Source organism: Apium graveolens, chromosome 6 (genome assembly GCF_009905375.1).
Source record: "Apium graveolens cultivar Ventura chromosome 6, ASM990537v1, whole genome shotgun sequence".
NCBI lineage: Eukaryota > Viridiplantae > Streptophyta > Magnoliopsida > Apiales > Apiaceae > Apium > Apium graveolens.
Genome location: NC_133652.1, coordinates 151,601,852 through 151,617,539, shown reverse-complemented (window position 1 = coordinate 151,617,539; position 15,688 = coordinate 151,601,852).

Here is a 15,688-nt window from a genome sequence, read left to right as displayed (position 1 = left end):
ACCAAAAATAAAGGAGAAAAAAACAATCGTTAAAAGTTCAAACTCGAATTAGTCGGATATTTTATTTCACATACAATACTTCTAAAACCCAAAAATTGGATAAGTGAACCCTAAATGATTAACATTTGTAAAATTGGGGAAAGATTTTAAATTTCATTACTTCAAAAATTTAGGATTTAAGTTACCGGTTCCTAGGCTTTAGGGCCTTTGGCCCTAAAGCCTAGAACAGTTTAGGGTTTAAACTTTGTTGCTTAGGGCCCCAAACCTTAAACCTTAATTAGTCGGATAGTTTATTTCACATACAATATTTCTAAAACCCAAATATGGGATAGGTGAACCCTAAACGATTAATATTTGTAAAATTGGGGAAAGGTTTTAAATTTAATTACTTCAAAAATTTAGGATTTCCGTTACCGGTTCCAAGGCTTTAGGGCCTTTGGCCCTAAAGCCTAGAACAGTTTAGGGTTTAAGCTCTAGTGCTTTGGGCCTAAAGGCCCTAAGCACCACACCTTAAACCCTAATTAGTCGGATATTTTATTTCACATACAATATTTCCAAAACCCAAAAATGGGATAGCTGAACCCTAAACGATTAACATTTGTAAAATTGGGGAAAGGTTTTAATTTTCATTACTTCAAAAATTTAGGATTTACGTTACCGGTTCCTAGGCTTTAGGGCCAAACTAGAACAATTTAGGGTTTAAGCTCTGGTGCTTAGGGCCTAAAGGCCCTAAGCCCCGAATTTGGGGGTGTTACAGAAGTGGTATCAGAGCTAAGCGTTATAAACCTCAGAGATGAAGTGACGTTAAGATAATAAGTACACTAAGATAAATAAGAACTCTTGCCAAGTTCATAGTCGGGCTACCTAACGTAGTACTGACAGTTAAAACCCTTACGGGAACCCTTATAAATATCGTGATAGTAACATAGTTCGTTCTCGTATAGGGCAGCGGGGCACCGAACCCTGAGGTTCAGGAGCATCAGCATGAGGATGTTTTATTACAAGCTGGAGATCAAATTGTGAATCCGATGGAGTACCCTAATGAGGGACCGGATGAGATTCATATAGAGAATGTTGCGGTTGAGGATGTTATTCCGGAAAGGATTGTGGCTGAGGAGGATCTCATAGAGGATCCTGATGAGAATGAAGAGAGGACCGCTGAGGAATTGATGACCGTAGTCAGGGCGACTACCAGAGCAAGAATGGCCGCGAGGGTGGCGCTAGAGGATGAAGAGTTACCAAGGGCACAAAGGTTAATGAGGGCAGAAGGAGGGGGGCCTTCCACGACCCCAATTATACCAGTATCAGACCCTCTTCCAGAGGTTTCTGTAGACATCCATGAGGTTCCACCAATTCCTGTTCCCTCCCCTGTACAGAGCCCAGCACATACTGAGGAAATGCCACCTTTATCTCCTGCACCATTGTCACCTGATACCATGCTTGGTTATCCGTTTGGATCTCCTGGGTCTGCGCCACCTGCACCCCATGGACTGCTAGATGCTACCACTCAGGCTTCTCTTATTGCCAATTATCATATGACTTTGGGTGGCCTGTCTGAGGCCCGTAATGTTAGGAGTGATCTGTTGGATCGACTTACTGCACCGAGGATTGAGGGTGGGGTACTTCTGGCAGGATTAGCTCATAGCATGGAAAGTATTGAGGCTACCACCCGTGTTATAGCTAGAGGCCATCTTGAGGGTCAGATTGATCCAGCTCTACTTGCAACTATCCTAGACCTCATCACCGCTTTAATGGAGCAGGTTAGGGATGTCGTGCGTGCTCGCATTTCTTGATCCATGGTAGTGTGCAGAGCCAGAGCAATCAGACAAGAATTTCATGCAGCACCGCTTTTAGAGGATTAGCCTAAGTTATGAATGATTAGTTTTAATGACGAGATGACTATCTATGGTAGTACTTTTGGGATAGGAGCGATAAGTTCAAATGATGTAATCCTCTTTAATATGTTCAGTTGTTGTACCCTCGAACAAATGGTTATGTATATATTCGTTAATTTCAGTTCAGATCAGTTTGTTTGTGATAAAATCACATTGTTAATTGCTCTATTAACACTTAAGAGAGTGTCATGAAGTTTATTGAACTTGAGAATTCATAATTTGCAATCGTGCAAGGACTAAACGAGGGGAAGACTTAAGCAAAGTAAGTAAGACAAATATCCGGAGATTCTCAAAATTTTCCAAGTAATATGCCCCCACAAGGAATAAGATTAGGGGCAAACCTTGAATGTGATAATCAGGGAGGTCGCAATTAAGATATAAAGAACCCGGAATATAATAAAGTGGAAAATGAAGATTTTAAATTAAAAGATGACCCCAATTATGGGGAGTAGGAAGAAATATTTAGACTAAGAAAGCAAAAGTCGAGCGAGATAAGGAGACCCGAGACGGTACTCCTATACGGAAATTCATGGACCTGTCTAAACAGAACTTATATTTTATTCCCAACCACCACCTTGATGAAACAATATGGTGTGAATTTCTTTCAGGACCTCTAAGTCGCTAAGCTCTCAGAGTTCCAAGGAACAAGCTGACCCGGTCGAGGCAAGAGCCTGGCTAAAGGAAATATAGGAATCATTTGAGATTCTAAATGATTGACGAACCACAAAAGACTGTTTTTATCACTTACCCTCCTAAGAGAGAGACCACCCGCTGGTGAAAGACCAAGGAAGGCACGGAGCAAGAGATTATAATAAACTGATTTAAGTTCAGTCAGTTGTTTTCAGGCAAGTACTTCCCAAGGTTATAGAGATAGAGTAAAAGCTTTAGAGCCAGAACAAAGGCAGACGAGTATGATGAATTATGAATCTCAGTTGTAAAAGTTGTCAAGATTCGTTCTGAGGACACGAATCCAGAATGATGCGATGTTTGAAATCGATGCTTATGTTAGGTTGGTTCATGAAATAATGATAAGAGAAAGGAAAAAAAAAGAAACTGAAGTGGAAAGGAATATAAAGGCAATAGAGTTTGAGGAATGATAAGGAAGTTGGGTATGAGGAAACCCTAAAGACTCGTAGCAATAGAAATAGAAAAGTATGTAATCGTCAGGATGAGGGTGATTCACCATGAGTTAAAATTGATGGTTGAGGGCATAAGAGATACATATATTTTATCCCCTGTAAGTTGGGAGGATTCGAGGAAACCTTGAGATAATTCGAAGGATAAATAATGAGACGCAGATAGACTAAAGAGACAAGAAAGTAAGAGATTAGGAAAATTGGATGAAGGAAGGACCTTCAAGAATGTAAAGTGTAAGACCGGTGGCATGATACCCAGAAAGGGAGACGCCAGGTATGAAAGATATCCCAACATTGAGATGATTGTTGAGGTAAACAACAAAGGTAAATAAGGAATTATTAAGAAGAAGTTCGCGTTGAACATGACCAATATCTTCCAGAACATCCTCGTTATCGTTACCAAATTAGGCAAGAAAAGCGGATAACCGTTGTTATCTTTTGGAGGCCATATTGATTGACCTCATCTTGAATACAGACGTTATTGTGAAAATTAGGCATATACTATCGAGGTGGGAATGATTGAATAAGACACCCTTATCAGGGATATATGACTTGATTTATCCATGGAAGGATGCATGTATTTTTTTTAAAGGTGGAATTAAGGATAGAACATCGGTAACTTAAAACGAATCCTAGGGGAATGCATAAAGGTTGGCATTTCACCCTTAATAGGGACATCATGAGTTTTGACCGTATGAATTAGGAAAGGATTAAGGTAATAACGACCTTTAAGGATCAGTGGAGAAATTTTTCAGAAGTATATAGACTATGATTCTGGTATTAATAAATGGTATCTTGATATGCCCTGTGCCTAGGGTGTACCTGATAAAGGATTTAGGATAACCTTAAGAGTTTTACAAGGAGAAAGGTAATATTTAAAATTCTCAAGAATAGAAATGTTGATAAAGGAAATATGACGTAATTATAATGATGCCAAGTGGGGCACGTGTTAAACCACGAGAAGGTATGGATCGAACCAGTAATGGTCGAAATTGTTCAGGGCAATTAGTACATAAGATAAAAGATGTTCTAATTATGATTGAGAGTCAGTCATGACAGTGATTAACCTCTAAAGACTAACGCAATAACTTATAGAAAAATGGTGATTTTTTTTTTACTCATCAGATTTTAAGGAAAACATCTTCACATAAGCTGCGACATTGACTGTAAGGAAATTTTACTATCAGGAAAGGCCAAAGAGGTGGCCGACACTTTAAAGGTAAGGGGATAATTATAGGCGCTTGTGCCAAAGGAATACAGTGATGATGGTTAAAGCTATGAAGGTTGTATTATGGTTTGGAAGATTGACATTCCTTCTGATGACTGTGCAATACCCAGCCGTAATAGTAGTTGGTAAAGGTTTAATTCGTGTAATCGCCATGAGCGGGCTATCTATCTTAGAAGGTACTATCTTGAGAATGAGCCTGGACCATGTTTCAAAAGGACTAAACGAACCTTTGAGTTAAGTCTTCTATCGAAGGCATATGATTAAGAATGGTATTAACCTACTATCGTTACTTTGATTGAAACTCTTCTGCAATTATATCTACTTCATGTCATGAAAGTACGTCAGAGTTTGGAGTGTTCTTCATGAATTGTGATTGGTGGTTATGTTAACTCCTTAGGAGAATTAGATACGAGATGTATGGACTCCGTATGGTTAGCTATGAAGACTTCATGGAAAATGAATGACTACAGTAGGTCAGTGGTGGACCATAGTAAGGCAACAATGATTCTGCGAGTAATGAGCTGATTACAACCGTGAGAGTTGTATTGGAATGGGTGTTGAGATTGAGTACCACTAATCGGGTCGTGGTAGTGTATAAGTTATCATTGATAGACTAATTAAGTAGAGTATCTACCTATTGAATATTATTCTTTCTTATCAATAGAGAGTCGTATTACTATACGAGGAAGGTTGCGGTGCAAGCATAGAATTCTATTAACGATGATGTATAAAATGAGATTCCAGATTCGATTTTCGATGTCGAGGGAGTTTCATAGGTGATTGAGTATAAGCTCGAGGAAGAGAATGGGTCCGTAGAATGATGGGTGGAATAATAAATATTTAGGCATGTGAAATACGATGCTATAATACTTGATGTTGATATAAATACATATATGTTTTGTTCTCCTATAATAAACCTCTATAATTCAGAGGTAGGTTCCAAGCCAGATATTTTATGGCAATATTTTTTTCATATATACAATTCTCTTCAGTTCGTTCTTTTCTCTTCTTTTCATTTCATATAACTGAGAAGAACAACCCTTCCAGAAGGGGAGGTCTTGCCGAATGACTATCTATCTGTGTGATAGAAGCCGAGTAGGATACCAGCTATTGTTTAATTGCTTGTCAAGTACTAAAGGCTGGCCACCTTCTGTACTAACTATGCAATGTAACAAGTGTTCATGATCATAGTGATCTCTCAACAAATTCCTTTACTTCTATATGATTGATCAAATTTTGGAAAATAGAAACAACTGAAAAAGGAGTAATAAAGTGGTGGTAGTATGCGGAATGGAAACACATTCGTGATACTAAGGTTGACGTGGTTATTAAAAGGTTATAGAACGCTAACGAGCAGAATTATAACCAGTATAATATTAGAAACGGAAGGTAGTAGCAACTACGAACTGGAAAAGAATGGGTAGTGAGAAGCAAAAGCTATAATGCTAGAAGCTATAATGAGAGTCTGTGCAATAGACTTGAAAGAAATTGGAATGATCACATAACGCGGATTGAGTTTTCTCACGACAATAGATCATATGTCAGTATTGAGATATTGCCATATGAGATTTTTGAGGGAAGACAATGTCGATCTCCCTTATGTTAGGATGAAGTTGTAGAGCGCAAGATGCTCGGACCCGCAGTAGTCCAAAGGACCAGGGATATAATAGATCTAATCAGAGGACGGCTGGTAGTAACCCAAGATGGACATAAGAGGTATGCTGATTTAACACGAAAGGACAAGGAATGGGAAGTAGGGGACCTAGTGTTGTTATAGGTATTCCCTTGGAAGGGGTTAATGAGATTCGGAAAGAAAGGAAAACTAAGCCCAAGATACATTGGACCTTTGAGATATTAAGATGGATTGGAAAGTTAGCTTACGAGCTAGCCCTACCCCCAAACCTGTAGCAAGTCATAACGTGTTTCGCGTATCAATCTTAAGGAAGTGTAATTCGGATGCCAGACAAATAGGGGCATATGAGCACATAAACATGAAACCCGACGTAACCTATATGGAGTAACCAGGAAGGGTTATAGATTGAAAAAGGAACAAGTGCTTAGGAGAAGGATTATCAAACTATTCAGAGTTTGATGGAAGAACCACAATGTGGGAGAATTTCCTTGAGAATTAGAAAGTGTATTGCTAAGAGAGTATCCCTATTCATTTTCTATCTAATTCTGGGACGGAATCCTTTTAAGGAGGTGAGACTATAATAACCCCAATTTTTGGAAATTTTTGAAACCCTTATGAATAGTGTTTTTGCTGAATGAGGTTACGTAAGAGGCCGTGGCGGCGGTCCAGCGTGAGCTATGTGTTATACAGGATATAACACCTTGCTAGGTCGATATGTGCCTTGGGTACCTTTTGTTTAGTTGGATATGCTTCGGCATACCGGTGTTGCTCCGCGGCTGATCACCGGCGGCAACACACCGTCGTTCGAGGATTCCAATCCCAAAACAAAATATATTGTAAATGTTGTTTATTATCAAATATATATCAGTTTTGATATTGTTCAGGTATTGTGGTTTGGTTTTGTTCATCAGATATATTATTGTTGTTGTTCCAAATCATAAGCTATTTACTGCTTGCTGAGCATTTCTTTCGCTCATACTTGTTTCATATCCTGATTCTTTCAGCTAGGCCAGGGCAAGCTTGAGTTCCAGTTCTGACTAGAAGTTGTGCGCTTGTAGATAGTTTGATATGTTTCCAGGTAGACAGTTTGGGACGCTTAAATAGTCTAGAGGTTTGTAATAAAATTTGAATAAGTTGTACAACTAATTAGACTTATGGTTTGTAATAATAGTTGGGTTGTATTAGTGCCTGTTCCATACTATAACCTGTGATCGATCCAGTGCAGGTAAAGGGGTCATATTTATTATATTATTCCGCTGTGATTATTTTATTATAGTTTATTGGCTAGTGACCCCCAAATCTAGACCCCGGGTTTGGATGGCGTCACAACTGCAATTTCCGGCTGCCGGTGTTCATCCAGACCAGAGGTCGACCCGGTTTTGACTCGGTTGTTGACCCGGGTTTAATCTTGTTTTTGCCTAAATCAAAATATGAATTGTGTTTTTGGATTTTTATTTTAAAAATGAATGAAAATTTATTAAGTATTTCAAAATTTGATTTTAGAATTTAAAAATTATTTAGTTAATTATTTAAAATAATTAACCAAATTATTTTAATTCCAGAAAAATTATTTTCTTTATTATTTTCAAAAATCTAAATTTGATTTAATTTTTTATCATTTATTTTATTTAATTATTTATGGATTTAATTAATTAATTAATTAATTTAATTAATTAGTTAATTCTATAAATATTTAAATAAAATATAATTATTTATAATTAAGCCAAATAATGATTTAAAAATCAATTTTAGCCATTAAAATTATATATACAAGTATTTAAAATTCAATTAATATTATTAGTAATTGAATTATTCTTATTTATTCATAATAAATCAATCGTTCGTCCGTTTAATACGAAACGAACGCTTCTAGACTCAGAAAAATATTTTACTTCTATTGAAAATATTTTCGAGACCTAAATTCTTTCATATCAGATGGGAGTTTGTTTTATGAATCATTCTGAGTCAGTTATTGATCCATAAAATACTATTTTTGACCCGATTTTAATTCTAAACGTTTTGAGACCTATCTTCTGACGATTCAACTTATGTGCTACATAAATTATGTGACTATGTGTTATATGAATTATGTGATACATGTCTTATGTGTTTACGTGTTATATAAATTATGCGTCCACGTGTCTTTTAAACGTTATCCGATTGAGATGTGATCCTTATCAATTATTATCGGGCGGGTAGATGATAAAGATAAACGTATAGGCTAGACAATGATATATTGTCAGTTAATTGAATAATATCTTTTATGATAGATACCCATAATGCGAGGCATTCAAATCCAAACAGAGATTGTAAAAGTAAGGTCTGATTACGTGTAGTCATGAAATGAGTGAATTCAGAATAGAGATAAACCTAAAATGGTGAATGACAAGAAAGGTCAAGTAGCCTGTCAATGGAAATACATATACATCAGGACTGAGTGATATGGCAGATAATTAAGATCAGAGGATTATCAATTGAAGCAAGTATTCCTAAATTTTCTTCTAAATACTGCAAATATTTTTTCATTCCTATTCTAAGTTCAGAATAGTTAAATGTTTTTGTATTTTGCTGCAATTACTCTTAATTATGCAAGTACCTCTTTGATCTTGTTCCATGATTATCAATTGATCTCTTGAGCAAATACCCATTATTTCGGGTTATGTTAGTCCTTAACAATACAACAAGAATTACAGAAGGGGGTTGAATATAATTCTGGCTACTTTTTAAGATTAAAGAAAAATGGTTCTAACTAAATAATGTATAAGTGTTTGATTTGCAAAGTGCGGAATGAATAGTTAGATAAATCAAAACACAAGTAATTAAAAACACAAGTCTTTAAAAACTTTCTGGTGGATTTGAATGTATCCACCAGATATATATATATATATATATATATATATATATATATATATATATATATATCAAGAGAACCCTGTGAAGCTTGAATAGCTCACAGCTGCTTACAAATATGAACACCTAAACTTATAGAGAAATGCTGCAGGATATAGCTTACAATTGTTTCTCTGAGAATGTATTTGCTTAGTCTTCTTGTTGTTCTATTTGCTACTCTTGGTTTATATATCACCAAAATTACATAGTAATAAGACAAGATAATAAAATAAAACCTATCAAGTCTAATACCATGCTGCTTCACTACTCTATTCCAGCATCTTTGAATATCTTCATAATAGCATGGAAATGGTAATGCTTCTTTGTTCCCAAAAACCCACTTGAATAGGCTGCCACATTCCTTTTGCAAACACTCGACGCATGTGACTGTGTTGTCATTGTCAATAGATGTTTGAATTTATCATTCATCAGGTACATGATTATCATCCGCCGGGTTGCCTTGTTGATCATCCGTCGGGAGCTTAGTTGATCATCCGTCGGTGGCTTTGTTGATCATCCGTCGGGTAGCCATTTGACATTTGACTTCATTTCACTTATGCAGAATTACAAGACATCTTATATTTACAATTAATCAACCTATTCTGCATATCAAATTAAAGTCAACATGACTTATATACTACTACAGAATCTATACAAAGGTGTTTATAGAAATGTGCTACATGACTTATTTTTACATAAGTTACTCACTCGATGGATGTCAAATCATCATCCGTCTGGACTATATTGAGTCATCCATCGGGACTATATCCGATCATCCGTCGAGTGCTACATTTTTCACTAAGTTGAATCTACTGAGGTATTTTGTTAATATAATCATCAAGTTCACAACATATTCCCAACAATCTCCCCCAATTTATGTCTACGAGAATTGTAGCCATAAATTAAGAGAAACTTGATGATAACAAAACACTCTAAGAATACAGATTTAAAAAGTAGTAGATAAAATTGAAAAGTGCTGCATAATTTACTGAAACATTTACAAGACAAAGTGTACAAAGATTTGCTCACAATCATTTTCAAGGTGCTCCTCTAGTCTGAGCAGATTGATCTATTTCCTTGATTGTCTGGATTTCTTCCCAAGCTTCCTATTATTTTCTTCTATCTGATTTTGGAGCTGTTTGTGGAATTCAAATTCATCAAATTCTGAAAGATCTAGCATTTATTGCATTTCCAGAAGAGTCTCATTGCTAGAGATGCTCACCTGGTCCTCTAATCTGAAGAAACTTCTAACTCCCTTATCATCCATGAATTCCATCAACCAGTAGGGCCTTAGATGCACTCTACTCCCTATGTAAGGAATAGTTAAGGTCTTTGGGAGTGCATCTTTGGCTCTAATACTCCTCAGTTCTTCAATCTTCTTTATAAATAGTCTTCTAGCTATCACATTAAATCCAAAGTTATTTTGAAGGATGAATAAACTTTTATCAGTACAGATTGGCTCTCTTGAAGAATCCTGTGAAGTGGCCATGATATCTCTTTTCCTCCCTTGTACTTGAATACTAACCTTTCAGGTAGATTCCTGTAAGTATCAATCCCTCTAACTTCTTCCAATTCATCTAGATAAAGGTTTAGTTCAGAGAATTCCTTGATGTCACAGATGTACATGATATCTCCCTTGTTGACCTTGGTTTGTGCTTTGGTTAGGGACTTGGATCTGAGAGGTGAGGGCTTCAATTTCTTGACTGCTCTAGTCTTTGTCTTCTTTGGCTTCATGAAATGAGGTAAATCGAGTTCAGGAATTGGTAGACTATCCCAGTCTATTGGCTCATCATTTGGAATGATAGGTTCACCATGGAAATTCTTGGATGGATCTATCTTGAATTCTCCATATGCCACAGAGGGCATGGATGTTTGAGTTGTTGTAGAAGTAGACTCTTTGGGAAAGTATCTTTCCATCTCCTCATCACTGAAATCCAATTTTCTCTTGATTCTTTGCTTGTATCTTGGCTTCTTTGTCTGTGGAGGTTTATTTTGCACTACTTGATCTTGAGATTCAGCAATTACAGATTGTTGTGCAGAAATTTGTTGTGTGGGTTTCACAGCTTGCAGCTTGGCCAAGATAGTAGCTTGCGCCTTCTTTTGCTTGAGCTTTTTAGCATCTAGAGCAACTTGCTTCTTTTCTTGCTTCAATCTTCCCTTTTCTTCCCTTTTTCCTTCAAAAAAAGAGGATGTCCAGCCACCACACAAATTTCCTTACCATTTCTGAAAATCTTGGCAATTCTTCTTTTTAAGACTGAATCTGCAGGATCCTTGTAGAATGCTATAGACCTGGCCAACAACTTCTTCTCATCAGGCTTTGGTGTCTCATATACTGTGTCTAAAGGATTCTTTAGTGAAGATTTTGGATAGTTTACCTTTGGCTTCATGATTAGATCTGATTTTGGAGACTTGATGCAAGATTTCTGGCCTCTTTCCAGATTGTTCATGCTCATATCATTCACAGAAATTTTCCTGATTTGAGAATGATGAATGGCTGAATTTTCTGGCTCCTTTGCTAGACCAAACTTCTTTTGAATATCCTCATCAATTTTCTCCCAGTTTATTGGACTAAACTGCTTCTTCTCAGCTGCTCTCAAAGTGGTTGCTTCTTCATTGATCAGATCAATGTTATTCTTAGCTGGCGGCTTTGTGAAAGCAATTGTAGGCACAATTACTTTGCTAACTTGAATGTTGAGCTGTTTCCCCCCCTCACTTGAGCCTTTGTCCCCCTTTTTGTTATCATCAAGTTGTATGGGAGGGAGTTGAGCAGCCACCAACTGTTGGAGTAGAGCAGTCTGAGTTTCTTGATTGGTAAGTATCTTGGCCATTGACTTCTCTACAGCAGATAATCTTGAGTCTGTGGCCTCAACTTTCCTATTAAGATCAGCCTCCTTCCTTAGCTTTTGAACTATTTCAGTCATGGTGGTTGCAGGAAGTCCAACATCCAACCTTGCTATGACATCTTGTTTTACTTCAGAAATTTCTTGCTTGATTCATGCACACTCTGACTGTGTTGGAGAGCTTAAATTTTATGCAGCTGGAGTGTTTCAAGGTGTGCGGTAAGTAGCTTCTTTGTGCTAGTATTAGAAGATTCCTGAATGGCTGTTTGGGTGTCATGAATTAGCTTGAATAGTGTTGATTGGAGATGTGAGTAGGAACATTCTTTTGTTAGCATCCAGGAAGGAACATCTTCATCTCCCCCTATGCTCATGCTATCTTCTTCATCATCCCACCAGCATCCCCAAAAGAATTTTCATTCAGTTCAAAATCACTGCCAATGGTAGAAGGCATAGCAGTGATTGTATCCTTTGCTCTCTGTAAAGATTATGTAGTATGTACCAAGTTTAGTATTCTTTCAGCCTCCTCATTGCCCTGTACAGCTTGAGTTTGGTAAGCTGTAACATGGTGAGTAAATGTCTCAGCATCTAGGGAAATAGAATCTATAACAACTTGATATTCTTGTTGAAATAGCCTTTTCCTTTCTGCATCATTGTCATTCATTGACTCACTTGCAATGGTTTCCATCCTTATCACTCATGTACCTGCATTTCTCTCATGATCTCTCTTTTCTTGCATCAAGATCTCACCTTGGCTCCCCACCCTCACACCCTCACCTTCACCATCTAAGGTGGAACTCCTCACACTCACTTTTACCAGTCTTGAAGAAATGGATTGCATTGGATCACTCTTTTTCTCTCCATTTTCCTGGGAGTAACCCAGACTCTCACTCATGTCACTACCTTCCCTCAATCCTAATAGTGATTGCACAATTACTAAGTCATCTGCACTTGTGACAATAGATGAACTTTGGAGTTGTGCACAGACACCCGACGGATGAGAAATATCCATCGGGTAGTAATTTGGCTAACCGACGGACGACTGTTGTTAGGCACATACAAACACCACTCGATGGATGAACAATATCCATCGAGTGAGTAGAAATAAATGAGTTTGGAGTGGAGACTATTGTTGACTCTGTGCAAATTGAGTAGAATTTTGGCACAGATGTCTCAACAGTCTCAGAAAGAAATGGCAAGTGAGCCAACAAATCATCTAGAAGATGATGCTCAATTGCATGGATTTTTGGCTTCTCCAACAGAGTTAAAGATGGAGGATATGGTTGTGATGTTTGAATCATGTCAACATCCAAAGATTGTGTGAGAGAATTTGGTGTTTGAGGTGTTTCAATTTGTACAGATTTTGGATATGACTCCACATTTATTGGAGCCACATCAATTTGACTTTGAGATGGTGCAGTGAATGGGTCTTTAGCTTCAGTTTGCACTGTGCGTGTACCCTGTGCATCCCCAAGGGTTTTAGATTTCTTCTTTCTTGTGTAGGTTTGTGGTGAACTTGTTTCCCTACCCCTCTTGGTCTGTGCTCTTGGCTGAGAGCTTGTTTCAATTGTAACATCCTTTTGGGAGGATGAAACCAGTAATGAGCTAATGTCCTTATTAAGCACTGTAATTTGTTGAGAAACTGCAGTGTGGCTAGGCTGGGAAACACTCACCTCTCCAACCTTATCCTTAGGGTTTCTTTGATTTTCACCCTGTCCCTCACTAGTCTTTCCCACCTTCACATTCCCCTCTTTGTGTTTAGTGGATTTTACAACTGGCATCTTTCGAGAACCACCAGAGGGGGCTTTCTTTGTCTTTGGTTTTGAAACTTTGGATTTGGTAGCTTGGGTAGGCATTTGTCTGGTCATTGACACAGATGCCACTGTTACACTAGAAGACAAAGAAATGGTTGAGGTTGGAAGAGTAGAGACAGTTGAGATTACCTCACTTACCTGAGGTGCCTCCATTACTGGAAAGTAGAAGAGTGGCACCTCTTTGTGGTGGTTTGCTCTGTTTAAATCTGCAATAATTTTTCTTTCTTGAACCCAACAATTTAACTTATTGGTTGGGTTCTCAAGCACAATGTCCTCAGAGAGGTGGTTAGCAAGCATCATGAAAAATATAACATAATAAATATTCTTACCCCACTTATTAAGCTCCCCTAACTTAAAACCCAACTCAAATAAGACTATATCACTAAATTTGAAGAATTTATCAGTTACTAGCATGTAAAGCATGTTGAGCATGGAGATATTAACTGAATCAAAATTGCTAATTTTACCAGAAAATACTTTAGTAACTACATCACACAGATAACTCCATTCCTTCCTAAGACCAAACCTCCTAATTTCACTTACTTTAGAATTAGAGAGTGCATAGCCCATGAAATTAAGCATATTAACAGTGTCAGTGTCTATGTGTGCAGAAGTTACAGTATTATCAGGAAACTTGAAGCATGCTTTAACAATATCACTATTAACACAGAATTCCTTACCTTTAATCGTGAAAGTGATGGTCTTGTCAGTTGAGTTGTACACTGCAGTTGTCCATATTTCTTCAACAACCTCACAGTAAATGGTGAGTGATTCCAGCATGGCATAGTTGAGTTTGCAGTTCTTCACAAAATCCATCATTTTATGGTAGTCGCCAGATTGTTGAATCCCCTTGTTCACTAGAGCCGTGAAATTGTTCTTCTCATAGATAAAACTAGTTTAAGACATGATTTTGACGACTGGTGCCATTGTTAGAGAGTAAGAACTTTTAGAGAGAGAGAGAGTAATTGCTTTTGAGAAAGAGAGAAGTTAGAGCAGATGAATTGAGAGTGATAAAAGAAAAGAAATGAAAATGAATTTTGCTTTTATATTCTCTCAAAAATAATAAAGTAAAATAAAGTGACCTATAAAAATTGCCCAAAATAGCCGTTTAAAATTTAACTGTAAAAATTCCATCACTTATCCGTCGTGTTATGCTTACAAATTGTAAGTATACTCGGTGGATAATGTTCAGAAAATCAACGGCTAAGAATGAGACAATTCAACGGATGAGGACAAATCAGTTATCCATCGAGATATAAAATATTCCAGAAAAATATTCCAAAATTTCATCCAAGACGGAAAAATCAATTCAATTTCTGGCTGCATTACAACTTGCAAAATATCTGAAAAGATTCAAGAGTAACTAAGCATACCTAACTCACTTACCAACCTTGAAAAGGTGGATTCATCCAGTGGCTTGGTAAATATATCTGCAAGCTGTTTTTCACTTGGAACAAAATGTAGTTCCACAGTACCATTCATCACATGTTCCCTTATGAAGTGGTACTTGATGTCTATGTGCTTTGTTCTTGAATGCTGTACTGGATTTTCAGTTATGGCAATTGCACTTGTGTTATCACAGAAAATAGGAATTCTTTCCACTTGCAGACCATAGTCTAGCAATTGGTTTTTCATCCATAAAATATGTTCACAGCAACTGCCAGCAGCAATATATTCAGCTTCAGCTATAGAAGTAGAAACTAAATTTTGCTTTTTACTGAACCAGGGCACAAGCTTATTTCCTAGAAATTGACAGGTTCCTGTTGTACTTTTTCTATCAATTCTGCAACCTGCATAATCTACATCTGAATAACCAGTTAGATCAAAATCAGAATCTCTAGGGTACCAAATGCCAAGTTTTGGTGTTCCCTTGAGATATCTGAAAATTCTCTTAATAGCTACTAAGTGAGATTCTCTAGGATCAGGCTGAAATCTAGCACAAAGACAGGTAGCAAACATTATATCTGGCCTACTAGCTGTTAAGTACAGAAGTGAGCCAACCATACCCCTATAACTTAAAATATCCACAGACTTTTCAGTAGTGTTTAACTCAAGCTTAGTTGCAGTGGCCATGGGAGTTTTTGTAGATGTGCAATCCATTATATCAAACTTCTTTAAAAGATCATGAATGTATTTAGTTTGACTAATGAATATTCCATCACTAACTTGCTTAACTTGTAAACCAAGAAAGTAAGTCAGTTCTCCCATCATGCTCATTTCATACTTACTTTTCATCAATTTGGCAAACTTTTTGCA